The sequence below is a fragment of the Achroia grisella genome, unplaced genomic scaffold, assembly GCF_030625045.1.
Source record: "Achroia grisella isolate CSIRO2021 unplaced genomic scaffold, CSIRO_AGI_Agris_v1 utg780, whole genome shotgun sequence".
Classification (NCBI taxonomy): domain Eukaryota; kingdom Metazoa; phylum Arthropoda; class Insecta; order Lepidoptera; family Pyralidae; genus Achroia; species Achroia grisella.
Genome location: NW_026713020.1, coordinates 2,885,941 through 2,902,534, shown reverse-complemented (window position 1 = coordinate 2,902,534; position 16,594 = coordinate 2,885,941).

Below are 16,594 nucleotides of genomic sequence, written 5' to 3'. Positions count from 1 at the left end.
TGATATAAAATATTTCAACTCATTGGTCGATATTTTTTTAGTCATGATTGTATTATGATTTCTTCGTCTCATTAACAATTACTTGAAAAAGTTTATTTATATTTTCTGCATTATCTATGAGACGTTTCTTAGTTCTACATGTAATATTATGTTATCTGTGGTTCTACTAAATATTTATAAGAATTATGAACACACATATAAGTATGATATGATATGATATGATATCATAAATTTTAATAATATGTTCTTATTTCATATCTACAAACTACATAATTCTAATGTTATATCGTACTTTTTCATTTTTTATAAAAATGCGTTGACCTTTCTTATATATCGTTGAGAGACAATAAGATATATATACTTGACTTGTTTGTTTCTCTGAGGTTGCAAACTATACCCATTAATGGCTTTTAAACATATTACACTGAAATCCCACGAAACTGTCGCATACGATGTGTATAATTCTGGATGTTAGAATGGATTTTCCTTAACAATTAACCACAATAGTTGGATCGTACTAATCGGATAAAAGCATTAAGCACTATAACCTATTAAATTTATAGTGGATTAGGGAACAGATGAATATAAATATCCAATAAATACTGTATATCAAGGCTTTTTCAATTTATAATAATTTATTTGTATTTCGTACTATATTTTTAACTATAGTTTGAAGGAATCAAACTATATCAAAAAATTGCTGTACCATTGAACTAAATTTACAAAACAATAATTGTACTTGTCTATAAAATTAGTAAAATTTCAGTGTAAAATACCAAATCTCTATAAACCTATCCCAATTAGAGACAATGAGTGTTTCCCTAATTGTCTCTGTAGACGCGCCTTAGCAATTAACCACGTCGGTTGGACGGCACTAACAGAACGGAATTGCCAATCAGTTAATGATCGTGTGTTGTATTATAGTATTAGTTTAACATACATATAGCACTACCGAATTGTCAAATGAAGTGGCACTACTATGCTGTGTATACTATTCTATACTTAATAAAAAAATACAACTACAGTACAAGAACAAGTGAGTTACGTTTGCTTTGTTATAATAAACTTTTGCAATTGTAGTAAACATTAGAAAGGTTATTAAGAGTTGTAAAGTAATATTGTAATTGACAAAGTGAGTTTAGTTGTTATGCTATCACGTCTTAATTAGAAAATAGAGTGTATATGTGGCATTGAGAAAACTATATAGGCTATTTTCATCTCATAAAATCATCTCATCTTATTAAACATATTATAAATGTGAATGTTAGTTTAAATTTTCCCACCTTGTACTAATATAGTAGTTATTTCGAAATATTATTCTGTTACATTACTTCTGATTCATTATTTTCAGGAAACGCGATTAGCTTGGCAACTAATAACACGTTGCTTTAGACTGATATTATTGGTACTTTTCATTGAGAAGTTGTTTGTTATAAGATACCGAATTGGATGTGTAGAAAGGTGAGTGTGGAATTTCGAGGACACAAAGTAATTATGAAAAGTAGCGCTTTGGAGCAAGTGGATGTCTTTATCTGATGGAAGGAAGGAGTTACACATATTGGTTTTGTAAAATAATTCTGACGTACGTTTAAGTCTTTCTTTATACTGATTGTAGATTAAAAGCTACTGTACAAAATCGCAATGTTCTAAATTTATACATAATAAAACCATGAACAAGAGCGTAGATACAGTAATTATTCGCACCCTGTAATTGAATGCAGCAAGCATTAACTAATTACAGTTTTCTCTTTGGCAATACAATGAAACAGATTAAATTTCTTCAAAACACAGTTTTACATTTACATTTAATAATCGATTTTAACTAAGAAGTTGTAGTCAACTATTAAATTTTATATTTTAATTTATGTATTATTTCTAGATTATAGATTTATTTACTTTCGGCAACTTTCCATAATTTTGAACAAAGTAATAGTGTTTTAATATATTAATATTAATTATTACTTTTATTTGAATTTTTATACTATATTATATTATTATATATATCTATATAGTATAGGTCGTAATGTAATGTAATATTTCATTGTTTAATATTATTCAATCATAAATAGTAAGTAATTTCATTTTAATTATTTGCTAAAAGGAGTAATATAAAAATATTTCAGCAAATACAAAACGGAGGTTAATTGACATCTGTTGCGAGTTCGATTGACGCTTCCACGTGAGTAATCGGTTTAAGGACTATTATTCTGTGAGTTATACGCGTTTCGGATTAATTAATGGATGAAAAGGGTCAGCACGGTTACTCATTTAGAGTAGATTGGATCAACTTCAATACCTTCTATATTTCTCTGTTTATTTTTTAGGTTTGTCAATAAAAACAAATACGGGTTGTCATTAAACAAAATATTGTACTTCGTTTACATAAAAATATTTACTGTTTGGTTGTATAACAAGTTGTTCTGAAAACTCTACCGAATGAAAGTAATAAGTCATAATTTGCAATATTTTCAAATGTGTACGAGACATAGAATACTTTCACGGTGTTATAAGCAAAGCTTTATATTTCCGTTCAACTAGTTATAATGACATTATAATGCAGCTCACTTCGATATTGGTCTATGGTAGATAGTAGAATCAAAACTTCACGGCTGTTTCAGATGGAGTAGTCATAGACACATTGCTACGGGGTATATAGATTTAGCTTTTTCTTTCATAAGCTCTAGGTTTGCATAATTAAGGTAGTCATATACATTTGAAAAAATATTAATAATCTATAATATTACAATAATACTTACTTGAACTTGGTAATTTATATGATTTACTGTATTATTAGGAACTGATTTAATATTCAGTTTTACGACCTACTAGATACTTACAAATGCGTTACAAATTACTGACTGCCAACGTTCAAATAAACAAATTGCAAACCGTCCAATCGAAACAGCGAACAATTTACATCGCGAAATTCCTGTTAACACTTAAAACTATAATTAGTATCATTATCGCCCTCGGTTTTATAATTCAAACTCATTTATTTTCTTCTTATACTCGTATTCCATCTTTTACACTTGTTATACGTAGTTCACGTTCAGATATTACAACAATGAGGCATACAAATTATCGCTTGTGCCGGCGTCTGCTCATCTTCAACCTTCAACATTCACGAAATTCGACTTTATAACAACTGAAAATAAAGCTTATATTGTTATTATTTCTTGAATGTATACGGTCGTTTTTGATTTCGCCCAGAGGTCAGTGGTCGGCGAATAACTCGGAAAGACATGATTATGACTGGTGTGGTGGGCTTACACTCCACACCTTGTTACGTGTTAACAGACTTATTCCCTCACGACGCGATATATACACGGCCAACTAAAAATAATGATTTACTCTGTGTAATTTAAAGCGCAGATGCCTGATACACAGTGCTAACATTTAGCAAATAAAACAATGTTAGTTATTATTCTGTTTTTGCTTAAAAAATAGCGTATGTCAATCTATGTTCGAATTACAAATACGAAATTTCGTTTTTAGTAACTTGGCCATTAATGCCAAAAATGCCAAATGTAGTAAATAAATAAACAAACTGACTGAAACTTTCACGTTATATATTTCAACCTATAAGCAACGTGATACAGATAGTCTGATACCTGATTGAGGCAATTCAGAAAATATAAATTAATAAAAAATGTCTGTATCTCTGGATCTAATGTTATATAGCTGTTATACGTTTTGTTTAAAAAGTATGTATTTGGCAACACTTTTAGTATCAAACAAATCACTTGAAGAAATACCGAATGATAATAAATGTAACCAAGCTATACCCATAAGTTGATTTGACAAGGTTGCTTCTAACAAACACAATTTAAATAAAATATTGTGCCAAATTAATGTACTTAATAATAAATACACACAATTTCTTTTCTTTTTTTGTTATAAAAAGACAGAACTTTAATCATCGAATTAAAAGTCAATAGTAAAATAATTAATTCCACAAAGTACCAATAATTATCAACACTCATAACTGATTAAAATGCAAAACTTCAGTAGGAAAATATAACCATTGTAGAGGATTGTTTAATGACTTGTAAACTATAATAATATGAAAATCATTGCTTGTTTACTAGCAATGACTTTTAATGATCGTTTAATATTGTTATAATACAAACATTTACAATAAGTTCGCAGTTATTAAATGTAAATTGCTTTTCTGTAGACATAACAATTTAATATTAATAAACAAATATGTAGTTATAGAACAGAATATTATATCATACGTTTAAGATTTTGAAGATCAAAGGGATTACATATAACATTACGTTACATACGATTTGAAGGGGATAAAACGATAGAAAGCTTTATTACTCTATTTTATGACTGAACATGATCAACAAGATTTTATAATTAGTATCCAATATTTATTTCATAATGGCTAACACACACAGCAAGTACATAATATGAGTACAATTTTATTAATTATAAATAATATATTAAAGATTGTTTCAGATTATTTAGTAACAACTATAACTAGTAAATATATGGGTAACATACTATAGAATTATATCGTTTATGATCTGAAAATTTTCTCATTTTATGTAACTAGAACGGCAAACAAGATAACCGCCCACCTAGTGTAAACTGGTTAATGTGTACACATGAATATTACTACGGACATCACGCTTTCATGTGATACCACTTATACGTTGCTATTCTAGAGAACTAAAATATCATTCTTCTTATCCTGTAATGTCACTGCCTAATCTGCATCTTACAACCGAAACACAGCTCACAAACCAAGCGTCTTAGTAGCTGATATCTCAAAAGGTGAGACTGAGGTAACCGTAGGTAACGTAGATGACTTTTTAGTATCTACTACTGAGTGACAGTAAAAAATCCATCTTATGCAAAGTGAAAACTTTTTTAGTATTACAAAAAGTTGTAATCGGTGCATAGAAACTCATAAATTGTGAAACGTTATAGATTTTAACAATATACTTCAATTTGTTTATATTTTTATTCAACCTTATATTCTAATCCGGATCCAGGTACCTAATCAAGTTAATTCAATATATTTGTCTACAACATAAAATAAGTATCATTTTAAAAAGTAAATATTTAATTACTTTTTTATTAACAACAACAGTTTTGTTACAGTGTAACTGAATCTAGGTTGCTTTTGAAGATTTTATTATGTTTTAGTTCGAATTGTGTTTATGTGATATAGGAAAGTAAACGAAGATAATTTATCAATTTCACGAAAAGCAGATCGTTAATTCTTTTACCAGCTGATGTATGAACATGGATGTACGAGTATATTATCTTATGGACTGACTATTATTTTTTAAGCACATCTTCGCTCAATCATATATTTTGTAAGTCTGTAACATTCATATGCACCTTCTGGAGCTACATATTTTATAGGAAAAATTCAAAAATCTTTAGGTTTATATGTAGATCATTGTCAATTATAGTCAGTACCTATTAGGAATACTAATAAATTTTCATGTTTCAAAACCTACCAATTTCGACTATACACTATTTCTCTTTCATATTAAAGGAAAGCAGCAAAAATCTGAAGTTATATTTTAGTTTCACCTTTTTACCGCTTTCCTTTAATCTACCTAGAATAAGAAGGAATACGAGAAGGAAACGAATATGAAGAAGTACATATACATAAAGAAAACAATTTGTATTCATATGATGTATTAAATTAGTATAAATATAGGCGCTGGAATAAATACATTTTATAGCTTCTTGTTTGAGATTGACACTCTGATCGACGTATTCACAAAACATCGCTACTCGCTAGCTTTTAACCTCATTTAGTTCCAGAGTTGGACCATTTGTTACTATTCAATATGTAGACTAGGATTTTGATGTGTTGTTAAATCTTAACGGAAACCACTAGGATTATATTCAGATTAACTCCGTTGTGTCTATCTTTAACTTCGTCCTTTTGGCTACAGACATCTAAGAATACCTAAGAGTTATATATATTGAAATCATAAATTTATATCAACGTCCAATCAAATAAAATGATAAAGATGTGTTTCAAACTTTTATTTCATTTTAAACAACGTTTTCTGTGATGTTTTTATTTATATATTATTATTATTCAAAGAAAACATATAGTTTAAAACGTATAATTATTTTTAAACTTGTTTCAGAGTATAATATTCCCATAATATATACATAAAATATTGTTAACTTAAAAATGCCCTCTTTTTTAACTCATTTAGTAATCTTATATATCTTATATAGTCTTTAAAACTGTTTATTACTTTTATATTTTACAAACACTTATTTTCATAAAAAGCATTAAATCTTAACTACCCTTCAACTTCCTCTTCGAAACACCCAACTTATCTCAAGCAGCCCGATAATAGAGTGTTGAGCGAAGAGTGAATTTGCACTACACTTGCCGCTAAAAATATTTCACAAAGAAAAAACAGGCGCTGCCGTAAGGATATCAATCTTCGATACATTTCTGCCTAAACTACCTTCGAAGTGGATGATAAACGGTCCTTTATGTTTCGCGGGGGGAGAGTAATTTTACTGCTCTATAAATGAAGATAAGATTGCTGCTTGGACCCCCATTTATCCGAGGTCCGTGCCAACACTCGTTACGTTTTATTTTGTCTGATCGATCACTTGGAAATGAGAAGGAAATTTATATTTTGTTAACAGCTACCTACCAAATATCTAAGCTTTTCGATATTATTTCGATTTATTTTGTATATTATTTATTTTTATAAAATTAAAATATTGCATTGTTCTACTTTTTATCGATTTATAGGTACTAATTATAAAACTGCCTATCTACTAATTAGAAAATCTTCTTCTCTTCAGGACTAAAATTTTATATAAAATTAACGAATATTAAAAGTTTTATTTTGGAATTTTGGCATAGAATGCTGTATAACAAAGCATTCTATGCCAAAATTTTTTACAGTTCTACTTCATGTTATACTTATGAAAGAAAATTGACCACATTTATTATTATACGAAAATGAATGGCTATTATATAATAACACACAAAAAATATAATACATACAGCTATTATAATAATTGCTTAACAAAGCTTCACAAATGCTATTATTATGGTCATAGTGGATCCGAAGATCACACCGCCAGCATCCCATGGGATTAACTCATGCTGATGAGACGTTGAGGTCAGACACAGTTATACAACGTTCGTGAAACACATGAACTTGTGCGAGTATAAATCAAATCAGCGTGGTGGATTTAAAGCCACATTAAGTCAAAAGCCTAGAGCGGTACATTACATATACGTAAAAAACGACGCCATTTAATATGATTTCTAATGCTATAATAATTAAGTTCACTTACGTTATTACATAAATATTATTTAAGAAAACAAGTATTATTATATTCAATATTGGGTTATAGAATTATAAAAAAATAAAATGTGAACGAGTAAATACAATTATTTAGTGAAGAGAAACTGTGGATTGTATCTCAAAACGAAAACGTGCATTGTGCAGAAATCGAACTAATGATTTGGCAGAATAATTAACTGTTACTGTACCACACTTCAAATAAACATTAAATCTTACCTAATTGGTAAGTTTGAAGATAAAACCATAAACAAAGATCTATATAACGATTTAATTAGCTTCTTTGCTTTATTGTATCGATCATTAAATTATTAGCGTTTTTAATGTTACGGATACATTTAAAACCTCGCATTTCTTATTTCGAACGATACATAATTTTCTTTATCTATTCTCGCTGGCTCCCGTCCCTCCCAATAATCCTCTAGCTTTATAGCTTGTTATCTACCGTCTTGCGGGATTCCCTCGGCCTTCATTACAATTTTCGTCTAATATTACATACGGATAATAAACAAGCTCCAATGGCCCTGGAAAATATTGCCTTTATAATGAGCGAGTAAGGGTATTATTTTCCATTTTGCAAATCCCGGATCATGACTGATAGGTATGAAGTCTCAATAATTGCTTGCTGTAAATTAATTCTTATACCAGTTAGTAAATCATTATATTGTTTGAAGTTAAGAGGATTTATGTAACAAATTAATTTAAGAGTAATTAGATTACACAAGCGTCACCGAGTACAAAGTACATGTTGAACTAAACTACAATTCGACTACCATTACTAAAAACAATTAATGTTAGTAGTTTCTAGTTTCATATTCTTCGAATTTCGAAATTTATCACCGAATCCTCGAATGAAGATTTTCAATTAGATTGACTATTGCACAAGAATCTTACCTATAACTAAATGGAGTTTAATGTGTTGTTTTGCAGCGGATCAAATAGTATTCAATTTTTAGTTTCAGGATATAAAGTATTGCATTCATTTTTTTTATGAACTACGATTTGGTTACTTTTATGTTTCTTGTATACAAACTCATTTTTATTGTTATGTAAAATATATATCAAAATAAAAATACTGTTAAATTTGCTCTTTTGGAAAATATTTGAAAATATATTCTATTATATTTCCACAGTATTATGTTAAAACGAAACAAAAATGATAATCACATTTTCTACGTCAGTCATAACGGATTATCAGCTAAGTCTCAAAGTTTTGAAATTCTCGCTTAACATGTTGCGAGGAGGAAGTTTACTAGATTGAAGCGAATCCCCTTCTGATGAGCAAGTAGGTACATAACTGTGCACAGACTTCCGCAGATATAGATACCTAAACAAGTGATATACACATGGGTGTTATTGTATATACATTGGTTGTGTGAAGATACGGCTTACCGATTTAGTTTCTGGCAGTTCAATCCGCTGTGACATGCACTTCGCAAATTGTAACGCCAACACGTTCATTCCTTTTGGTGTCTACGAAATAGTCCTGAGAATAGTTACACAAAAACTGTCTTATAAATAGAAGGTAATAATATTTTTTATCTATTTTAAAGAAAGGTTGTTTAATATTAAACTACATTTTTATTTATCTTTATGTGTTACGTAATTGCGTTAACAGATCTATCTTCACCAATTACGTACTGATTTTGACACTTTGAATCGAAATGAAAAATTAGAATTACTTTTTTTTGTAGAACCATAATTTTTGTTAAATTACTTGATAGAAAAGTTATATTATATAGAAATATATAATGTTAAAACGATTTGTTACATACATTATTTTGATATTTTTTTAGTAAATTTATATATAAAAATATTTGTATACGACCGCCGAATATCGCTAGTTTATTTAATAATTACTGCTTGACTATTATAGAGTAATTACGTGAATAATAATGTTTTAAAATAAAATAAATAAAAAAATAAGTGGAACTTCCTTTTCTTTAAATTGGATAATACATGTATCAGAAAGGGTACGTCTACTCCTATAACTCATTAATTATGGAACTTGATACTGTAGTAAGTAGAATACAGCGCAGTGTTATTTGGAAATTTGTTTCTTTCTTTTTTTCACACTGATATATTCATGAATAAAATTTATTTTCGTATTTTTTAAAGCAAGTACATGTATAATCAAGCGTTTCATGCATGTTTGTTAAAATTTCGATTATTCAATTATATAGATGTACCCTAAAACTCTTCTCAAATCATGTTAACATGTTGTTAACAGGATTTTTAAATTTATAAAAATTGTTGAATACTATATATATATCTTTCCTCGCTTCAAGTCTTAAAGAGGCAGAAATACATCTATTTCTACCTACACACATTTTTTTCTTCATCAATTTTCTCGACTAGTCTCATATCTATCATCATTCTTCGGCAGAATACGACTATTTATAAAACTATTAAATAATATACTATTAAAATCACAGTAAGCCAAACAACTTGTTAAATGTACGGAATACTGTGTAACATTATATCTCGATCATCAGCTATGAAATACGTAATACGTTACCAACCCGACCGGGGGAGTAAAAGTAATATGACAGTAGTATTAATGCTCACAATGATTTAGATAATGATAACGAGCCACTATAAAACGTTCAACGATACGCCAAATAAAACAGTAAAAACGAAAAACGTTAATGAACAACAAAATAAAAAGGACTACTCGACGGAACCCACACAAAGTACACTTGACATAATAAAGATTAGGGGCCATATTTGTAATTAATGAAATCGGTTTCCTTTTAACTGAATGTCGTGAGTAATCAAATGGGATTTGATCGGTGCTGCCGGCTACTTTGACGTATAATAATCGAATTGTAAAATCATTAATTCTTTGTACAAGATAACACTGACTATTTTGAAATTTCAAAATTCATCTTTTCAAAAATTTAATTATTAATGGTTCTGCCAGAATAACATCTTTTTGATAAATTTGATTGAAAACTGTACACGTTATATACATGAGATGTTTATCATGATAATAATATTTAAGAACTTCTTACATTTTATTTTTAGAATGCATTACCTAAAATTATTTGCACTCCGATTAATGTTTGAATTTTATTTTTAAAAGACTGTTAATAGCGAGTTTGTTTTATATGTATACGTTAACGTATTATTGTGTATGTGTATGTGTGTATACGTAACATTTTCAGTAGTAATGAAGTGATTATGGAAATTGGCTATTTCATGAAACACAATGAAATAATATCTGTCATAGTAAGACCTTATGGATTTCTTGTATAGTAAGCAAAAGTTGACAGATGTTTCTTAAAAGTAGGTATGTAAATATAAACTGCTCTTAATTTATTGTCAAGTTTAATGACCGTAGAGACGTAATCGTAATGTTTGTACTGATCGGTAACAGTTTAAAAGGCTGTAACATTTTACGATAGATTTACTTTGACATTGTTTAGAGGCAATATTCCTGTTTTAAAGCTTTTTGTCCTGGTTACAATCTCATTAAATCTACATTGAAAATGCGTATACAATCCTACTGACAAATATTATATATAATAGCAATTATATGCTCATTAATATGTTATTATATGGTCTCTTAACATATTGATTATTATAGCTTAATTTAAACCGACGACAACGCGGGTTACCTTAATTTTAAAAAGTTGATGTTGTACCATATTTCAATTGGTAACAAATGTTTGAGTATCATTTATTCATATACCTGTAATTCCCTACATATTAAACGTGATCCTTTATCTGAAGCATTCATCATTTTACAACCATTCGTACCAATTTTCGTCAAACATACGCGATGTGATTTGATTTTTCTGGTATTCAATACAACCACATTTTTAGGGTTATCTCTATAAAATATAAAGATCCCACATTATTTATACATTTGAATTTAACTCTAAAACGTATATTGCATAAAACGTAAAATGCTTTAGGAATGTATCACTATGATAAGTTTTTTGTTTGTAGATATGTTGTGATACGATGTTGGGAGCAAAGCCGAACGTTCTCAGATTTTATCTGTGGCCACCGGTAATGAGACTTGGTGTTAGTCGGATGGAAACAGTGGGACATTATTTTTAATTCCTATTTTCAAACTAAAGGACCCCGCAAGGATTTTAAACATTATTGATGCGTAGAAAGATAACAAATTCAGGTTCTAAAAATAAAAGGAAATTTTATTTACACATTCAATAAAAAATAATTAGTATCCTTAATAATAATATAATTATCTTAATATGCTTAAATTACCCTTCACAGCTCAATTAATCACTATAAATCATATTATAGTTAGTATTTCCCACTTAATATAATAATGTTTTACTGAAATGTGCAATACACTTAAACGTTGCATAATAAAATAGAAAATTAATAGATCTCAAAAATAAATTATATTATTTTATTACATTTAGATTAAATCTTATGAATACAATAATTTTATTTCATATATGTTGCATTTACATATACAATTCTTTTTACCTACTAGCACATGTAACCGGACCACTGTAAGTAAATAAATGAATTTACCGAGGTAAAAGGTGTCTATATTCCGAATACTACCTACGCATATACCAAATTTCAAACAATTGGTTTATCCGTAAAAGCACTAAGAAGTATCAAACAAGCTAACTTACTTGACATTTATAAAGTTACTAAGGATTTTAACACGGTCTGAAAACTGAACTGAAATGAAATATAATGGTCTCAGCTACAATTTCGAGCCTTGAAACCTAAGATCTATTGAAAAAAAATACATATGTTATTATCCAGTTAATCGTACCTACTTATTATGCTTATTATAAATACACCTATAATGAAACAAAACTTTTACTACTTTTTCTTTTTCTACTTTTACTTGATAATCTCATAAACTACAATATGGACTTTCAACGGTTTGTATGCATCAACATTTCTGAGAAAGGTATAATTTAGAGACGAGATTGATTGATGACGATTGTGTTTTATGTAAATTAATATAAATATCGCTGCGAAGCTGAAAAGGGTAATTAGGATTTTAATAAAATAGATGACCCGATCAAATTTCATATATCAGTATTAGAAACATAGCGAGATATATGTATAACGAGACTGAAACAATACTAATATTATGATTACATTGATCAACTAAAGTTGGCAATGTTTCAAACGTTTGATATTCTATTTTCATAAACAAACTGTCGTTTGCTTGTTACTTGATTATCTTTCAGACACATACTCGTAAGTGCGTTACATTAGCATTCGATTATATCAAATCGATTGCTCTACCTAGAGATCTTGATAAGCAACTAATTAAAGAATCAGCCGATCGCAGAGTGAAGTAGCTCCGGGTCTTAAGGTGATACGCCGGTTTGTAATCGAGAACTCGATGCTTGCGCAATCGGCAAATGGATCGATTGGGATTACGTTTATAATTAACTTCTACGACATGGCATAGCTCTCTTTAGAAATAGTTTTTATCTGCTTTTGCTTTATAACACCATATTGTATCACAAACTTTTTTATAACTCATAAACTTAAAGTATGATGACTGTGTACATTTTTATCTTATACCCTAAGGCGGCATTATTAAATAATGAATTCAAATACAGAATCATACTCGATATCTATATTTGGAAGTTGTGAATACAATATGGAAATACTAATTCGTGTAACTACATTATTTCTAAGCTGTCCAAAAATTAAAATATTTTTTTATATATATGATAATTTTATATATCTTTAATATAACCATATAATTCCTTAATATGTTATATGTATGTATATAATATCCAATAATGAATTGAAATAATTCTCATACAAAGTCAGAGAATAGCGCTAGTATGATATATATAACAAAACCTGTCTAAAGCACAAATGGGTATTTACGAGAGCTCTGTAGCAATAACAACTTTCTAAATTTTTGATACTGAAACAAACTGAATAATGCAGTAAGAGTAATGTGATATTTTAATAAAATATCAACTCTACAAAGAAAGACTAAACTAATCTTAAAGTTTCGGAACAATTAACTTACTTTTAATTTTCCCCGGCTTTTCATCTGAAAACTATTGCTCGGGCGTTGGCGCGGCAACCGCCACAGCTGTTGTTTGACGTCATTATTAAATGCTTTTCAAGAACAGGTGTTGATAATAACGAGGGTGAACGTTTAATTAATGAACACTAGTAGCAGTTTCTTGTATAATTGTAGATAAATAGTACAGGACGTTGCCAATTTTCGTTACGAATTTTATGCAGGAAATGAGATACAGAAAGGCAACCGACATCTGTATTACAGACAACTCCAACTTTATCCACATAACTCAACTCATGCGTACAAGCCGATTCTGCCATCTCTTAGAATAAATAGGATAAAGAAGGAAAGGATAAATATATAGGATATTCTTTTATTTGATCACAGTACTCGACACTATTTTTACTATTGAATTATGTCAGGAAATAAAACATAATAGATTTCTATAATTGTAGATAAATAGTACGGTATATATAAATTTGTAAAATATATTGGAAAATTCAGAACGTGACAAAAACGTGTTATCCTATAAGCTACTAACTTATGCAAATACATCCTGATGATTAATAGGCTCCGCTAATAATTAAATCTACTAAATAATATATTTACAATGTTATCATGTTTCAAAAAGTCTATCAGATTATCTTTTAAGGGGGTCTTCCTATGTGATGGGTTGAAAAAATCGATTTTTTTTTTCATAAATTGCTCCCTTAACATGTCTAGAATACGGTAGTAAAGCGATTTTAGAAAATTCGAAGTCGTTTTAAAGATACAGCAGGTAAAAGAAAGAGCGGTTCGGAGCGGTGAGTTGGCAGTTAGAGACCGGGCCTATATCGGCTTTATACCTGGCCTCCCTTTTATTAATATATTTGTTTATACAAGTTTAGACACGTTTCTATAGACTTAAACAGAAATTAAGGAATAGGAGGAAAAGGAGCAGGTAAACTTACTGATAAAGTTATCCAAGAAATTACAAAATTCTACGGATTAGCAATTCGACGCCATCCAGATTCGCTTGAAGATATGAGAAAGGAAGTTTGGGCAACGTACTATCACAAATGTTCTTCTGATGAAAACCCTCAGCATCAATTTTGTCCAGAAGGCGAAGACAGTTGGTGTAAATGGCGTAAGGCTGAAGCTAATAATGAACTGGACCAATTTCATCACGATAAACCACCTCTAATTCCGCAAGTCCATGAAGCTATCAAACCGGTTTTCGAATATATTAATTCGTTGTTTAGGAGCAGAGACACAAAACAATAACGAATCTTTGAATTCTTTGATTTGGACTTTCGCTCCTAAACATCTTCATTCTGGTCCCAAAGTTGTTGAAATTGCTAGCTACTTAGCAGTTATTATCTTTAATGAAGGTTTTCAAGGTATTTTAAAAGTTATGTCGATTATGGGATGCCCTGTTGGTCGTGAAGCCCAAGCGTATGTTGAGAAACGGGATGAAAAGCGAATCTTACGCTCTGAGCGGCGCGTAAGTGATGTCGTTAAACAAGCCAGGATTGGCTCAAGAGCTGAACAATCTGCTTTAAAAGAGTTTCACGAGGAAGAGGAAGAAATACTCTATGGACCAGGCATCGCCGATTGAGAGTAAGTTGATATTTTAATAGTTTTTAACGGACTTGAAACTTTAAACGCGTTTTTCTCAAAACTGTGTTTTTCAAACTTTCCTCCATTGTATCTCAAAACGGCTGGACCGAATTACTTGAAATTTACAGGGCACACTCAATATATGTAAACGCATGGAATGAACTATTATCAATCGAAAATTTTCAAAACTTCGATTTTTTATAGCAAAAAACAAAAAAAAAACGCCTAATTTGCAACTTTTATTTCAAATGTCTATCAAAAATCGAATTTTTTTATATTCATTTCATTATAGGTCACTCCGTGCTTTTAATCCTACAAATTAAAACGCCGTTCTTTTTTTTTTTTTTTTCAGATAAGCCGATCAGCCGGAATCGTGGAGGAAGTGGGAGCTCTTTTTTTCGAGGCGGGGGTGTTCAGAGCGCTGTAACTCTAGTTTGACTGAATATTTTTAGCTGAAATTTTATATTTATACTGTCCAAATATGTGTTAATAAATGATAAAAAACTTGAAGCTCTAAATATTTACTGGTCGTAGAAAAAAAATCCTAAAATATCCCTAAAAAACAGGCCGTCACATAGGAAGACCCCCTTAAAAACTTGTAGATTTTTTATGAAACTCTACATATCATATATTTTATTACCAATTTAATAAATAAATTTTACTAAATCGTATCTGATAAAAATGTTGGCAATAATATTCAGTAAGTTTTTTTTAAATCATTAATTAAGGAGATAACACTGTTTTAATTTGTCATTCATTAGTCGCTTATCGATGTCTGGATTACCATATTGTGGAGTATCGAGTTATTAGTAAGATTAATTATGTCTGATATCATTTTAACTGTTTTATTTTATTCAGCCTGTACATAATATGCCTACTAGTAAACTGTATAGTGTGTTTATATGTTACATAAATTTAATAAGCGTCAAGAGGAAACCTATGATAAATTACTTCAGTACTAGTGCTGAACGCGTTTGACAAATGTATCAGATTTGTTTAGGATGTTTATTTGGTACCGAAGCTTTTATAACTCCCTAAAGTTAAATAAATCTCTAAAGTATAATTTATGAGAAAAAGCAACTTTTAAACTATGGGAGTTTTTAAATATGGGAGAACTGTTAAATTAACCAACAAGAAAATACGCTTTTTGTTAAAATCATATTAGCAAAAATATTGCTTATTGCTTTATATTCCGCACATATATATATATATATATATTTCTTTTCTTTTTTTTATTTCAGTGTTGTGTGTGTGTTGTTTTTTTTTTTACTATTTTAAAAACAAATACATATCTTTATTTTATTGTTGTCTGTAAGAGACACCCTTAAACATTAAGACCTCCTTTACAAAAGAAGGATATAATATAATATTTAGTATATTTATATTACGACCTTTTTTTGTAAATATTAGCAATTTTAATTTTTGCATTACCATTAGTCTTTCAAAATGCAAACAATACCTGTAGGTTAATCAGGGTCCCACATTTCATGACACCGCCGCACAGTACGCCTATGCTTCCACTGGCAACTGGTCTACCATAATGATCAGTTGCTGTTGCTTCAAGATCAAGATGTATTTAATTGGGTTTCGTTATGCGGCCCAAGTGGCAGAATGTTCGCAGGTGTCCGCCGCGCAGAATATAGATGCTTTCTGATTTATGTGAATGATTTAGGTTCGCTGG